The 15,990-nt window shown below is 40.6% G+C and overlaps 1 non-coding gene across 1 annotated transcript; it reads right to left on the minus strand.

Moving 5' to 3' along the window:
- Nucleotides 1-11,980: 11,980 nt before the first annotated feature.
- LOC123953704 lies at nt 11,981-12,084 on the minus strand. Its single transcript, XR_006820955.1, has one exon. It is a non-coding gene; the product is annotated as a small nucleolar RNA U13 (small nucleolar RNA).
- Between the last annotated feature and the right edge of the window lie 3,906 nt (nt 12,085-15,990).

Here is a 15,990-nt window from a genome sequence, read left to right on the forward strand (position 1 = left end):
AAAATTTTCCAATCTGGTAGTCAAAAAAATGACACCAAATTGTTCTTTTTTTTTTAAGGTTTTATTTATTTATTTGACAGACAGAGATCACAAGTAGGCAGAGAGGCAGGCAGAGAGAGAGAGGAGGAAGCAGGCTCCCTGCCGAGCAGAGAGCCCGATGTGGGGCTCAATCCCAGGACCCTAAGATCATGACCTGAGCCGAAGGCAGAGGCTTAACCCACTGAGCCACTCAGGTGCCCCCCCTTTTTTTTAACTTTATTTATTTGTTAGAGAGAAAGAGAGTGCAAGAGATAGAAAACACTAGCAAGGGGAAGAGTAGAGGGAGAGGAGGAGGGAGAGGAGGAAGTGGCTCCTCCACTGAGCGAGGAGCCCCAATGTGGGAGTCCATCCCAGGACCCTGGAATCATGACCTGAGCCTAAGGCAGATGCCCAACCGACTGAGCTACCCAGGCATTCTGATACCTCATTGTTCTAATGTATTTTTAATTTGCATTTATCTGCTTATTAATGAAGTTCAGTAACATCTAGAAATGCCATTTTTATCTTATGTCCTGAGAAGCATGAAACCACTATTACACCACCTCTGCCATCAGAAATTAGAGCAGAGAATTTGCCAAGTCTTAAGAATTTAATTCACAAGCTTATCATGAAGATTTGGGGGAAGATGGCAGAGTGGGAGGAGCTAAGCTCACCTCCTCCCATGAATGTAGCTTTGTAACACTCACTTGAGTGTAAATTACCCTTAAAACACCCCAGAGACTGCTGGAGCTAAGTGTAGAAAAGAGGTACATCAAAGAGGGTAGGAAGGGCAGACATGTGATGGGGAGCTAAGGGACTCACAGGCATGGGGAAACAGGAAAGGAGAAGATGAATCCACATAGCACTTGGCATAACCTTAAGATGAATTATTATAAAGCCATAACTGAGTCTTTGTAGATCAGGTAGCATCTTATAAAGAAATATATTGTTAAGTCTTGAGTCTGTTTATTATTCCTGATCAATCTAAAGGGCATGGCTGGAAAGCAGAAATGTGGTTGGGGAGGGGGGGTTGGTAAGGGTAATGATGGGAGAAAAGAACTAAAATTGGCATGTATAACAACATAATTACTGCAGGAATAGTAGTGTTCTTGCAAATTATACATAATAGGAAAGTGTTCCTCTTCTACTTGTAAATGCAGAAAAGCATTCTCTGCTATTTATCCTTAAGTGATACGAATGTGTATATTTCTAATCCAATAGTTACCCACCCAATAGACTTCCCAGAAAAGTAAAGAGATTCCATGCATTTATCTCTGGAGGGAAGATCTGAAAGAGGTCCAGATTTGTTAACAACCTGCATGGGATTGCTGGGCAAGATTTCAGCTCTCAAAGCTCACCTTAGATTTCCCTGTTGAAACTCTGAGGTACTGTCCTAGAAGAAATGACTCAAATCTAGAGACCATACTTCTTGGGGGGAGAATGTCTCCTACAGTGAGCCTCCATGGTTAGAAGTCAGGATTTCCCAAAAGGAAAAACGAGGCACTACCACAGAAGGAAGAGTGGACCTGAGGACTGCAGAGAGACGTTAGGGACCCCCGTGGGTCTATATTGGCCCCCTAAGAAGTAGACAACTTTATTGAGCATCTTTGTCTCTAACCTCATGAAACCTCACATCTAATGTATACTTGTTGTTGTTGTTGTTGTTTAATTTAAAGTAAACTCTGTGCTCAGTGTGGGGCTTGAGCTCATGACCACAAGATCAAGAGCTGTATGTTCTACCCACTGACCCAGCCAGGTGCCCGGAATGTATAGTTTTAAATGTTATGACTCCATTGGAGAAGTGAACAACTCTGTAGTTGCAGTTGTTGGTGGAAATAAGGACCAGTTCATGGAAAGCTAGGCCTGCCCCGTATTACCCTCTGCTAGCTCTCTATAGAAGCCCTTGTCGTGATGTCCGTATGGATGAAGGAGGAATGTGCTACCTAGTTAATGAGCTCTGGGTTGTGAGCAGCCCAAAAGAACACAGAAGTATAGAGGGGGCTCGTCGACAGAGAAGCTGTCAGCTCAGAAGCAACCATGAGACAAATCCCCTCCTGTTTAAAAAGCATACTTGAGAAGACTTTTTTTTTAAGATTTTATTTATTTATCAGATAAAGATCACAAGTAGGCAGAGAGGCAGGCAGAGAGAGAGATAAGCAGACTCCCTGCTGAGCAAAGCCTGATTTCGATCAGGACCAGTCAGGTTTCGATCTCAGGACCCTGGGATCATGACCTGAGCTGAATGCAGAGGCTTTAAAACTGAGGCACCCAGGGGCCCTGAGAAGATGTTTCTTAAAGGGGAGTGAAAGTTTGGAAGATATCTATGTATGCTTATACATTTATATACAGATAAATACACATATACCTATTTCTGGGTTTTCTATTCTGTCCAATGGATCTCTGTTCCCATATTACACTGTTTATTTATTGTACCTTTGTAGTACATTTTTTAACCACTAGATCATCTCTTCCCTTTTCAAATTTCTCTCGGCTCTTCTCTACATTCATTAATTAAGAATTGTTAACAAATATTTACTGAACACTTGCTAGATATTGTAGGTTCCAGGGTTATAAAAGAAAGCAATATATCCCAATCTCTGTTCTCGTGAAGCTTACATTTTAGTGAGGGGACACAGGTGAGAAGTGAAACCAACATGATCCCTGTCCACGTGTCACACCCTCATAGGACCAAGCATGCTTTCTTGCCCCTCTGTTAAATGAGACTGACACTGAGCAAAAAATAATTCACCTATTTGCAAAATACCTATCCCTGGAAGATAATGCTATGAACCAGTTTATTTGTTTTGACTAAGAGCATTTGTATTAAGAATTGCCTCAAGATATTCCTCCGCACTGTGCCCAAATCCAACCATCCCAACGAGCTCCTTGCTAGCAAAGCCCATCTTTAAAAGTCTTTTTTATAAAAGATTCTTCTTTAATTTCTTCATTGTAAGGCATGATTGAGGTGAATTTAGGCAATAGCTTTGATCCCTAAAGAAGAAAAGCTAGACACTCAGAACTTCTGGGATGAGTTCAAAAATCTTTTTAAAAAATGTTTTAGGGGCACCTGAGTGGCTCAATTGGCTAAGCATCCAACTCTTAATCTCTGCTCAGGTCTTGATCTCAGCGTTGTGGGTTCAAGCCCCATTTGGGGGTAGAGTTTACTTCATAAAAAAAATTTTAGAAAGAAGGTGTAACATTCAACAACATAATATATACATTGTTTTAGTTAATGGTGATAGGGTTAAATATATTTTAAAGCTAGTCAAATAGCTTAATTAAGTCACCTATTCGCATATTCATCTATTATGCATATGATCAGATGATATATGCACATGTGTATGCCTAAATGCATATATAGAAATGTATATAAAGATACAATTTTATTTAAAAGAAAAAAGGTAATAAAAAACAAATCTGAGGACTTATGTATTCTTTACTATAATGATATGGAGGGAGGGGTATCTAGGTGGCACAGTTAGTTAAGCATCTGACTCTTGGATTCAGCTCAGGTCATGATCTTAGGGTCGTGAGATTGAGCCCTGTGTCCAGCCTCAAGTTGAGCCCCAGGCTCAGTGCAGAGTCTGCTTGACATTCTGTCCGTATCCATCCCCCTCTCCTTCTCCCCCTGCTCGCACACTGTTCTCTCTTTTTCTCTTTCCATCTTTCCCTCCCTCTCTCTCTCTCGCTCTCTTCTGTGCGCACGCTAAAGTAAATAAATAAATACAATCTTTTTAAAAATTATGGTTGGAAAACAAAAAGTAAAGTTAGAATCTGCATTTTTTTCTGTAACACAAACTAGCCATTCTGGCTTGGATAAACAAGAGTTATTTTTTCATTCCTAAAATATTCAATTAATTCTCTAGACTTTTGGCATACTTCTGAATCATTTTGACAAGAAGTTTAAAAAAAAGTTAAGTTCCTACTAACATTATTACCTATTGTTGTGTCTCCTATTTATTACCTACAACTATTCCTTGTATTTTAATAAAATGACTTCTGTTTGTTTCTTTTTTTTTTTTAAGATTTTATTTATTTATTTGACAGAGAGAGAGATCACAAGTAGGCAGAGAGGCAGGCAGAGAGAGAGGAGGAAGCAGGCTCGCTGCAGAGCAGAGAACCCAATGCGGGGCTCGATCCCAGGACCCTGAGATCATGACCTGAGCTGAAGGCAGCGGCTTAATCCACTGAGCCACCCAGGCGCCCCTTGTGTTTGTTTCTTATCTCCTCTGACAACTTGTCTTGATTTTCTCCCAGATTCAGTTGCCAAATTCAGAATAATCAGATTGTTCAGCTTTCTTACAAATCACAACTTTCTTTGAGTTTACTGGAATAACAACCAATTCAGCCAAAGACTCAGTCCCTCAACTAATGCAAGAAAGATAGTAGAGGGACGCCTGGGTGGCTCAGTTGGTTAAGTGTCTGCCTTCAGCTAGGGTCACGATCGCAGGATCCTGGGCCTGAGACCCACATCAGGCTCCCTGCTCAGCAGGGATTCTCCGTGCTGATTCTCCCTCTGCCTGCCGCTCCCCCTGCTTGCTCTTTCTCTCTCTCTCCCTGCCTGGCTCACTCTCTTTCTCCCTCTCTGACAAATAAATACATAAAATCCTTTTTAAAAAGAAAAGAAAGTAGAAACAGTTAGGCTTGTTTGACACTCTCCAAATGTTTATTAACTTAAAACATCGTTGGGGCCCCTGGGTGGCTCAGTCAGTTGGGTGTCTGCCTTTGGCTCAAGTCAGGATCCGGACATCCTGTGACGGAGTCTTGCATCAGATTCCTTGCTCAGCAGGGAGCCTGCTTCTCCTTCTCCCTCTGCCTGCCATTCCCCCTGCCTGTGCGCTCCTGCTCACTCTCTCTCTCTCTCTGTCAAATAAATAAAATGTTTAAAACAAAAGAAAACAAAACTTAAAACATTGTTGGGATGCCCGGGTGGCTCAGTCAGTTAAATGTCTGCCTTTGGCTCAAATCATCATCCCAGTGTCCTAGGATGGAGTCCCACATCGGGCTCCTTGCTCAGCAGAAATTCTGCTTCTCCCTCTCCCTCTGTCCCTCTCCCTGCTTGTGTGCTCTCTCTCTCTCTCTCTCATTCTCTGACAAATAAATAAATAAAATCTTTTTTTAAAAGTTTTGAGAACTCTATTTAAATTAGGATAAAAATGAAATTCTTGGTATTTTTCAATGACTGAGTGTTTTCTATATCACTTATCAGTTTAATATTATTGCTGTGCTCCAAATCACTTTTTTGCCTTGACTTATGATACTAGTCCTGGATCCAACAATCACTTCTTCTTTGCCAGGAGATGAGATGTTATTTTGATCATCAGAGGAAAATGGAGTGACATTGCATGGCCACAGCTGTTGGAAGACTCTTTTTTTTTAAAGGCTCTAGACCTCTATTCTTCTTCTTCTTCTTTTTTTTAAGATTTTATTTATTTATTTGAAAGACAGAGAGAGAGCACATGAGTGGGGATAGGAGTAGAAGGAAAAGGGAAGCAGACCCCCCACTGAGCTGGGAGCCTAACATGGGACTCGATGTGGGGCTCAATGTGGAGCTCTATCCCAGGATCCTGGGATCATGACCTGAGCCGAAGGCAGACACTTAACCATCTGACCGACCAGGTGCTCCCTATTATTCTTCTTCAACACAGCAAACCAACAGAAGACCTCCAGCTGTACCTTCAGCCTGTGCTCTCTCTTCTTTTTTTTTTTTTTTTTTTTTTAAGATTTTATTTATTTATTTGACAGAGAGAGATACAAGTAGGCAGAGAGGCAGGCAGAGAGAGTGAGAGGGAAGCAGGCTCCCTGCCGAGCAGAGAGCCCGATGCGGGACTCGATCCCAGGACCCTGAGATCATGACCTGAGCCGAAGGCAGCGGCTTAAACCACTGAGCCACCCAGGCGCCCCTGTGCTCTCTCTTCTTGAGGCAACTTTACGAGGTCCAGCCCACCTCTGGCCAAAGCTAGATACTTCTACAGACTGGCCCAGCTTGCCCATTTAGAAGTGGTGGACCACTTCTAAAGACCCCTCTTGCAAGTTTCTTCACCCTCGGCAGGTTGTGTGGCTGTGTATGGAGTAGTCACGTCCTCTTTGAAGAGGTCTGAATCTCAGCCTTCAGGGAGTGGTAGGTGTGAGGAGGCTCTTTTCCTAGACATTAGGAAATGTCTTTTTCTTCAGCCTAGAAGTAGTAGCTGCGTTTTTGTACTAGCTCTTCTGGCTCTCTTAGATTCTTCTTTTATTTCTACCTCCTACTAGTTAATAATTCTTTATATTAATTTTCCCTGCTCAAAAAAACTGAGGTGGTTTCTGTCTCCTGAGTGACATATCTTGGAAACATACTTTTGTTCATGTCCAAAGACAGATAAAATAAATGTCTCCAGATAGATTTCATTTCTAGGCTATTAACTTCTGAAGGCTTTGTTAATCAGGGACCATCATAATACACTTTGTGGTACAAATCAAAAAACCTTGGAGTCTCCTTCCTCTTCATAATATGTTTCTATTCAAAGGATAATCATTGACTATATCCTTCTGTTACACCTCGAGAAAGAATTTTACTCCCTCTATTCCCACATTATTTCATCTTGAGGAGGAGGCTTTGGAGAAATAGAGCTTTTGAGCCTTGATGAAAAGGACCTTACCCATTACTATAAACAACAAATGCTACAAGCAAAAATCTAGAGTTGATTCTTAGAACCACTTCTTTCAAGTAAAGAAATTTAAGTCACTGTTAAATTACTGGAGAACTGTACTAGCCAGAATCTGTAACATCAGGAGTGTACAGTTGCGACCTAAGATGTTCAGATCAATCAGATGACTGAGTGAAGTAGACAGCTTCCAGCCAAGGCTCATGAAATTAAATCTGGATGACTGCAGATACAGAAGGCCATCTTTCAGTCAGCATGCTTTTGTTCTTCATTTGCAAAGCTATTTTATTTCCCCTTGGTTGCTTTAAGGATTTGGATTGTTAACTATGATATCTTTGGGATCCCTATGCTCAGTAATGCTTCTTGCATTCCTAGTCCCCCCTTGGTGAAAGCCTAATGCTTGACTATATTTTGCTTGTGATTTGGCTAAAATGCAAAACCAAACCAACTCTTGAATTTATCTTTGCTTTCCTTTGGGTGCCACTCATTTTAATATTATATTCGGTCCTTGTAATAAATCAGTTAATGCCCTGGGTAATTGGATTCAATCACTAAGTGACTTTTTTTTTTTTAAGATTTTGTTTATTTATTTATTTTCCAGAGAGGGAGAGAGAGAGAGAGAGCAGGAGGCAGAGGGAGAAGCAGGCTCCCCACATTGAGCCTGATGCGGGACTCGACCCCAGGACCCCGGGATCATGACCTGAGCTGAAAGCAGACACTTAACTGACTGAGCCACCCCCACCCAGGTGTCCCATTAAGTGACATTTTTTGAGAGTAGCACAACAGGTTAAACGGCCAGAAATCCCTTCTCATATTCCCCTCCAAAGAAACAGTTCTTGGGGGCTGTGTAATAAATAATTGGGCTAACCTTTGCCCTTGGTCCCTAGGAAATCATCTCTAAGCCTTTTCAATTTCCTGAGTGATAGAGTATCTTTGTTATTCATGGTGGACCACTCAGACCACACCTGATAGCTGAGGTGACTCAGATGGGGGATGGCCATGCTGGTGATAGCTGAGGTGACTCAGATGGGGGATGGCCATGCTGGAAAGACCAACCGTGTGATTACAATATTGGGGGTTTGAGTCACGTGATATCATCTTGAACTCTGGGAAAGAAAGGAAGCCTGGAGACTGAGCTCAACCACACAGGCAATGATTCAATCAGCCATGCCTATGTAATAAGACTTGTATAGAAACTTTGGACACTGAAGCTCAGTTGATGTGACCCGGTTAGCAATACTAAGTACTTTCACACTTTCTGCTGGGAAGGTAACATATCCCTGAGAATGATGGAAGCATCATATTTGAAACTCTCTCAGATTTCATTCTATGCATCTCTTCTCTTTTATAGCCCTTTGCCGTAACAAAACTGCAATCACAAGTATTTAGTGAGCACTATTCGTGAGTTCTATGAGTCTCCCATAGATAACCAGGAAATTATCAAACCTGAAGGTGTTCATGGGACCCCCCTCAATTTGTAGCCAACTGGTGAGAAGTGAGAGTCACCCTGGAGACCCTCAATTCTGTGGCTAATATCTGATGTGAAGGCAGCTTGTGAAGAACTGTGCTCTCAAAATATATATTTTGACAGACTCACTATAGGAACATTTTGTAGGAGCTAGCCTTTGCAACCAATAGAAATAGAGCTTGAAGAGGATTCCAAAAGAGATGGATTACATTTAAAGACTGTTCCACTTTTATAGATCTTGCACAAAAGACGACTGGTGGACTGACTGCAACCAGCAGATTGGACAGAGTTGTTATCTTGGTTAAATGATGCCTGCTTTCAGGACAGGCCCTGATATCATCCAGGATTTATTTTAGTCCCCAAATTTCCCTTCCCAGAACAAAAAAAAATTATTTAAATAATTTAATTCAGCAAGGAGGGAAACTGATCTGTGATTTGAGTTCAAAAACTAAAAATGGAAGTGGTTTTTTTTTTTTTGGATTGCTTTCTTCTATACCCAAAACTTTTCATTTTATGCTTTCCAAGATGCCTAAAAAAAATAGGAGTAATCCTACATGCTATGGTTGAAAAAAAAAATAGTAAAACTAAATAATGTGTGTAAGGCCATGGAACTTCTCCCCTAAGACTTTCATGAGATTAGGTAGATAATAGCTCAAAACAGTCATTAGAGGGGTGCCTGGGTGGCTTAGTGGGTTAAGCCTCTGCCTTTGGCCCAGGTCATGATCACAGGGTCCTGGGATCAAGCCCTGCATCGGGCTCTCCTGCATCAGGCTCTCCTGCATCGGGCTCTCCTGCATCGGGCTCTCTGCTCGGGGGGGAGCCTGCTTCCTCCCCTCTCTCTGCCTGCCTCTCTGCCTACTTGTGATATCTCTCTGTCAAATAAATAAATAAAATCTTTAAAAAAAAAAGCAGTCACTAGACATAGTATTCTCTTCTTAAAGGAGACCATGTACGATGTGAGGGAGATAATATTGTACTTACATTTTTGCAGATTTCTCTGGGGTCCTTTATATCATGAAAAAGATCTGAAAAACAAATTAAGATATCATGAAATGAAATAATTTGTCTAAGACCCGAATATCTGGTTCTGCGAGCTCTTTGTAGTTGAAACGGAATCTCTTTTCTTAATTTAGTTTGGATATGTTTACTCACATCAGTTTAGCATTGGTTTTGGTTGCAATGTATAAATGGAAAACTCCAGAATCTTAAATGCTGCTGTGTGGTTGTTGGGCATCCTGATAATCTTCTACCAAGGAGAACAAGAAAAGTTGACACGTGAAGGTTGGAATGACCACCCCCAGAAAACACACTCAACTACAACCTGCTCGTTCCCTTGCAAGACCTGCCTTAAATTCATCTAGCATCTAGTGTCTTTTACCTTCCCCTAGTTTCCTCATTTTGAGGCACTCCTTAGACTCTGTCATGATGTTTTCCCTTAAACAAAAGTAAATTTAGTTTTTTGGATTAACAGATTGTGTGTGTGTGTGTGTGTGTGTGTGTGTGTGTGTGTGTGTTCATGTATGTGCATTAAGGGAAGTCAGTACTTCATACAGGCAAAAAACAGGTAAGTAAAAAATACATACTGCATGCCAGATAGGCTAAAGTGCTATGGGGAGGGGGGGGAGGAAGCCAAGGAAATGGAAAAGGAAGTACATGTGGGTGGTGGGTAGATGGGGTTGTTCCAATTTTAGATTAGGTAATCGAGGAAGGCCTCCTTGATGGATGACATTTGACCAAAGACCTGTAGGTGGTAAGAGAGCAACCATGCAGCTTTTTAGGGAAAGAGCATTCCAGGAAGAAGGAATAGCAATTTCAAAGAGTATAAAGCAGGAGCTTGCCTGGGTGTTGAAGAAGTAACAAGGAAGCCAATATGGCTAAAGCAGAGAGTGAACAGGGGAGCCTGGGTGGCTCAGTCAGTTGAGCCTTTGCCTTATGCTCAGGTCATGATCCCAGGGTCCTGGATCAAGGCCCACATTGGGCTCCCTGCTCAGTAGGGAGTCTGCTTCTCCCTCTCCTGCTGGCCCCTCTATCCCCGCTCATGCTCACACACTCTCTCCCTCTCAAATAAATTTTAAAGATTTTTTTAAAAGATTTTATTTATTTATTTGACAGAGAGATCACAAGTAGGCAGAGAGGCAGGCAGAGAGAGAGAGGGAAGCAGGCTCCCTGCCGAGCAGAGAGCCCGATGCAGGGCTCGATCCCAGGACCCTGAGATCATGACCTGAGCTGAAGGCAGAGGCTTAACCCACTGAGCCACCCAGGTGCCCCTCTCAAATAAATTTTAAAAAGAGAGTAAATGGCAGAGAGGTGGGATATAAGGAATAATAAAAGGTAATAGGAGGGGAAAAGGTTGTACAGGACCTTGTTTCTCAATGAGATGGGAAACCATTCAGGGGGAACTTTAGAATTCATTTATCAAAGAGTTACATGAAATGTTTAGATTACTTAGGGGATAATTGACATTTTTATGACAATGAGTCTTTCTATCCAGGAAGATGTCATATCTCTCCATTTATCCTAGACTCTCTTTTATGTACTTCAATAAACCTTAATAGTTATTGTCCTATGAATCTTTTAAATTCTTACTAAGTTTATTACTTGGGTTTTAAAGGTTTATTTTTGTTTGGCTTGGTTTTTCACTATTGTAAATGGGATTTCCCCCTTTCCATTGCAACCTCTAACTGTACGACCTTTCAGTCAACCACTATCCTGATCTCTATCAAACAGGTTAGTTTTGCCTATTTTTAGAAATATATTATATTTAGGGATGCCTGGGTAGCTCAGTATGTTAAAGCCTCTGCCTTCGGCTCAGGTCATGATCCCAGGATCCTGGGATCAAGCCCCACATTGGGCTCACTGCTCAGTGGGGTGCCTGCTTCCCTTCCTCCCTCTCTGCCTGCCTCTCTGCCTACTTGTGATCTCTGTCAAATAAATAAATTGAAATCTTTTTAAAAAACATATTATATTTATATATTATATTTTATATCCAATGATTAGTATATCCATATGATGATATATATATGATTTACATGATATATAATCATATGAGTATGTAACAGTCATATATGATGTATACTTATATATCATATCATAATCATATGAATATATACATATATAGAGAAAAACTATTAACCTCTAATATATTCCTCTTATAATTACCTTAAGATAGTTAAAATTAATGCTAATATCAATTAGTTCATTCTCTTGGAATATTTTGGTAATAATTATATTGCCTCTGAATAATGACATGTTTTAAAACTCAGCTCTGTGCCCAGTGTGAGGCTTAAACTCACAACTACAAAATCAAGAGTCAGCTGCTCTACCAGATACACCAGCCAGACACCCCAGACCATTGTTTCTCTTCAGTCCTGTGTTACCTAGTTTACCACATTAGATAGAATTCTCAGAAAATTTCTGAATCAAAGGAGCAACAACTTTTATCTTATTTGTGACATTAATGTGAAATAGTTCTTTTTTTTTAAAGATTTTATTTATTTGAGAGAGAAAAAGAGGGAGAGCACAAACAAGGGGAGAGGCAGGAGAAGCAGGCTTCCCGCTAAGCAGGAAGCCCTATTCCGGGCTTGATCCCAGGTCTCTGAGATCACCACCCCAGCCAAAGGCAGACACTTAATTGACTGAGCCACTCAGGCACCCCTAATGTGAAATAATTCTTACATTTACTCCCCTAAACATAATTTTGACTGATTATGTATTACAGATTATTTTTCCATTAAGAAATTATCTTTCTCTTACTAATTTCCTATTTTTTTAAAACCAAAAGCCTATTTTTGCATTGGTAGCAAGCAATGTAAGTGGGTTTTTTGTTTTGTTTTGTTTTTGTTTTTTTTTATGTCAGACAGGTAATGTGCTGATGTCACAACAGGGTTTGAGGGAGACGAAAGTTACACAACAGCATGGACACCTAATCATCATGCTTCGGAACTACATACTAATATACTAATATACCAGCGGTATATAAAACAAGCAAAACTGTGGAGTATAGTAAAAATACCCCTATATGTTGTTGCTCATGGTCCAGTTAAAATACACTCAGTGGGCAACTTTTACTCCATCCTCCTGAATGAAACTCAAGTTGGACTTTTTTTTTTAAAGATTTTATTTATTTATTTGACAGACAGAGATCACAAGTAGGCAGAGAGGCAGGCAGAGAGAGAGGAAGGGAACCAGGCTCCCTGCTGAGAAGAGAGCCTGATGTGGGGCTCGATTCCAGGACCCTGGGACCATGACCTGAGCCAAGGCAGAGGCTTTATGATATTGAGCCACCCAGGTGCCCCAAGTTGGACTTATCTGATCACTCTTAGGTAATTGGAAGTCCAGACATCATCATAAGAGGCAAATCTATTTTCAATACAGTAATTAGAACATCTTGTCCAATATATAAATTAATATATATTAACCCTTTAATCTGCATGCAAAGGTTAAGATTTCCCCAGCCACACACAGGGAGGACCTGGCTTCAGGTGGGATGCTTGCTTTTACAGAGAAAAACATAGTGAATTTCTTCTTTCCTCATTAACTATTTAGAAGAAGGAGGTGAAAAGGGAGCCGACCATTAATACTTAACTTCTATCGTAAGATGATCTCATATTATTTGGATCTACGAAATTTGTGGCTGTAATTTTTTTAATTAAAATATTACACATCATATACCTCAGTGGAATTTTACAAAACGAGAACTTCCTTGTTACTAGCTTCCCAGATCAAAAAACTCTATATTACCAGACTGCAGAACTCTCCCTTACCCCACCTCTTAATCACTATGCTTACCTCTATCAATATAGGTTAGTTTTGCCTATTTTTTTTTACCTTTCCATAAATGGAATTATATACAGAATGCACTATTTTGTATCTGGTTTCTTTCACTCCGTGTGTGTGAGACTTATCTATGCGATCAATGATTCAGCAAGCCATTCTTTAATTTATTGCTGGATAATACTCTATTGTATGAATATATCACATTTATTTATCCATTCCACTGTTGATAGACATTGAGAAAGCTTTCAGTTTGGGCTAATATGAAAAATACTGCTATGAACGTCTTGTGCACGTCTTTGATGTATATATGTATACATTTCTGTCAAACTAATTATGGGAAGTAGGATTGGAATTGCCGGGTCCAAAGGTCCAGTAAATGGTTAAAGCCGTCTTCTTCCATGTTGAAGACTTTTTTGTAGATTCTTCTGAGGCTCCTTGCTGGGATTCTCCACCTACTACTCCTATGACATGGGTAAAAGAATTTCTGTCTGCTGCTTTCCATCAACTTCTGGTTTTCCAATGGTCCTCTACATTGTCTCTTTCTTGGACATTCATTGCCTTTTGCATGAGTCTTCCTTTTTTTTAAATATATATTTTATTTATTTATTTCAGAGAGAGAGCAAGTACACACAAGCATGGGGTAGTGCCAGAGGAAGAAGGAGAGGGAGAAGCAAGCAACTCACTGAGCAGGGAGCCCGACATGGGACTCGAGCCCAGGACCCAAGGATCATGACCCCAGCCAAAGGCAGATGCTTAACTGATTGATCTACCCAGTAGCCCGGCATGAGTCTTCTTGGTCACAAGCCGAGAGGCTCCAGTCTGCCCTACCCGCCATGTACCCCCACCACAGAAGATATATATCAAATACTCCAAGGGGTTTTCTTAAAGTCCTTGACTAGAGAGTTGGGAGGAAATTTCTACATCTGTGGCTTGATGATCTGGGACACAAAATATATCATAAATTTTCTCTAAAGAAATCTCTTCAAAATTGTCCTTGAATTCCCCACATCTGAACCTTTGTAATGTTCTTAGAGTTAGTATGGGGTCCAAAATGGATTATTATTCTTTTGAAAATCTGCATTTTGGTCTGTCTCATGACTCATTGTGTTTCTGGGATTTATTTTTCCCTTGTACGTATAAATCTTTTATTGACCATCAGTCCACATCACAGTCACTATGTGTATTGGAAAACAACCTCAAGGGGAAGGACTTTGAATAATGTTGCTTATTATTCTTGTAAATGTTTGAAATTAATTTTATCAGGGGTGCCTGGCTGGCTCAGTTGGTAGTATACGTAACTCTTGACATCAGAATTGTGGGTTTAAGCCCCACCTTGGGCATAGAGTACCTAAAAATAAAATCTTTTTAAAAATTTAATTAATTAAACAAATAAAATTAATTTTATCAATGGGTGCCAGTCTGGCTCAATTGGTAAAGCATGTAACTCTTGAGCTCAGGGTTGTAAATTCAAACCCTATGCTGGGTGTAAAGATTACTTGAAATTTGAAAAAAAAAAAAAAAACCTTTTGGGGCAGCTAGGTGGCTCAGTTTGTCTTCCACTCAGGTCATGATCCTGGAGTCCTGAGATCGAGTCTTGGGATCGAACTCCGTGTCAGGCTCTCTGATTGGGAAACTTCCCCCTGCTTGTGCCTGGTCTCTCTCTCTACCATACTAATAAGTAAAATCTTTTTTAAAAATTAAAATTAATAAAAATTTTAAATCTTTAAAAAAAATTTTAATAAAATTAATTTTATCAAGTAATTAAACAAGAAAGCTTCCCTCTCTTGTGAAAGATGTTGTATTTCTTTTAAGTTATTGTAGCATTATTTTTTTAGTTGATACACAATATTACATTAGTTTCAGGTATACAACATAATGATTCGACAAGTTTCTACGTTATGCTACACTCACCACGAGTGTAGCTAGCATCTGTCACATTACAGTTTTATTACAATATCAATGACTATATTCCTTATGCCCTTCCTTTTGTTTTTTTAAAGATTGATTTATTTATTTGAGAGAGAGAGCTAGAATGCATGTGCACGTCAGTGGAGGGGGTGGGTAGAGGGAGTGATTCTGCAAGCTATTTCCCGCCCAATGCAGAGCTTAAACTTGGGCTCCATCCCACAACCCTTGAGATCATGACCTGAGCCAAAATCAAAGGGTCAGATGCTTAACCGAATGAGCCACCCAGGTGCCCCTGTAGTCAACTAGAACCTTGAGCTAAATATTTAAAGCAGAAAGGTATTTATTATATTTAATGGAAGAGCTTACTGAGTAACCAGAAGGGCTGAAGGAAAAAGCTTTACACTGAGTGTAAGAGACAGTAACCTTGTGGCCTGTAAAGAAATGTATGCGGATCTTGGTTGTCCAGCTCTTGTGGATACCACATCCCTTAGAACTGGAGTGGCTCTGGTACTTGTTTTAACTAATAAGATCAGTGAAGTGATACTGCACAGCTCCGGTCCTAGAGCTTCAGGAAGACCTGGCACAATTCGCTGTTCACTCTGGAGAAACCCCCTGACTCTAAGAAGTCCAGTAACCCTGGGGAGAAACCAGTTGCAGAAACTACATGGAGGAATGGAGGCACAGGACCAAATAGGGAAGACCTGAGGAGGAACCCAGCCAAATGGGAGAACCAAGGCCACAGACATATGACCCACATTGAATCCTTCCAGCCAGCCTCCAGCTCTTTGAGTTGCTCTAACCAGGGCACAAGACAAGTAAGAGAAGAAGCCATCTTGGATGGCTCAGCCCCTGCAGACACCACATGGAGCCCTTATGAAGTATTCCCTCTGTGGCCTGTTCAAAGTTTTTGACGTAATTAGGAGAAATAGCAACATAGTTGTTTTTTGAAACCCCTAACTTCTGAAGTTGTCTGTTACACAGCAATAAATAACCAGAAAAAATCCCCCAAACTCTGAGGGGGGAAAAAAAAACCTTCCAAAATCATGTGTGTTATTCTTAAATTCTGCCCATACCCCAGCCCACTTCTCATTGTAACTCCGATACAATTAAGAACAAGTGTCCGAGTTCCCTGGGTGGCTCAGTTGGTTGAGCATCTGCCTTTGGCTCACATCATGA

This window comes from Meles meles, chromosome 11 (genome assembly GCF_922984935.1).
Source record: "Meles meles chromosome 11, mMelMel3.1 paternal haplotype, whole genome shotgun sequence".
Lineage (NCBI taxonomy): Eukaryota > Metazoa > Chordata > Mammalia > Carnivora > Mustelidae > Meles > Meles meles.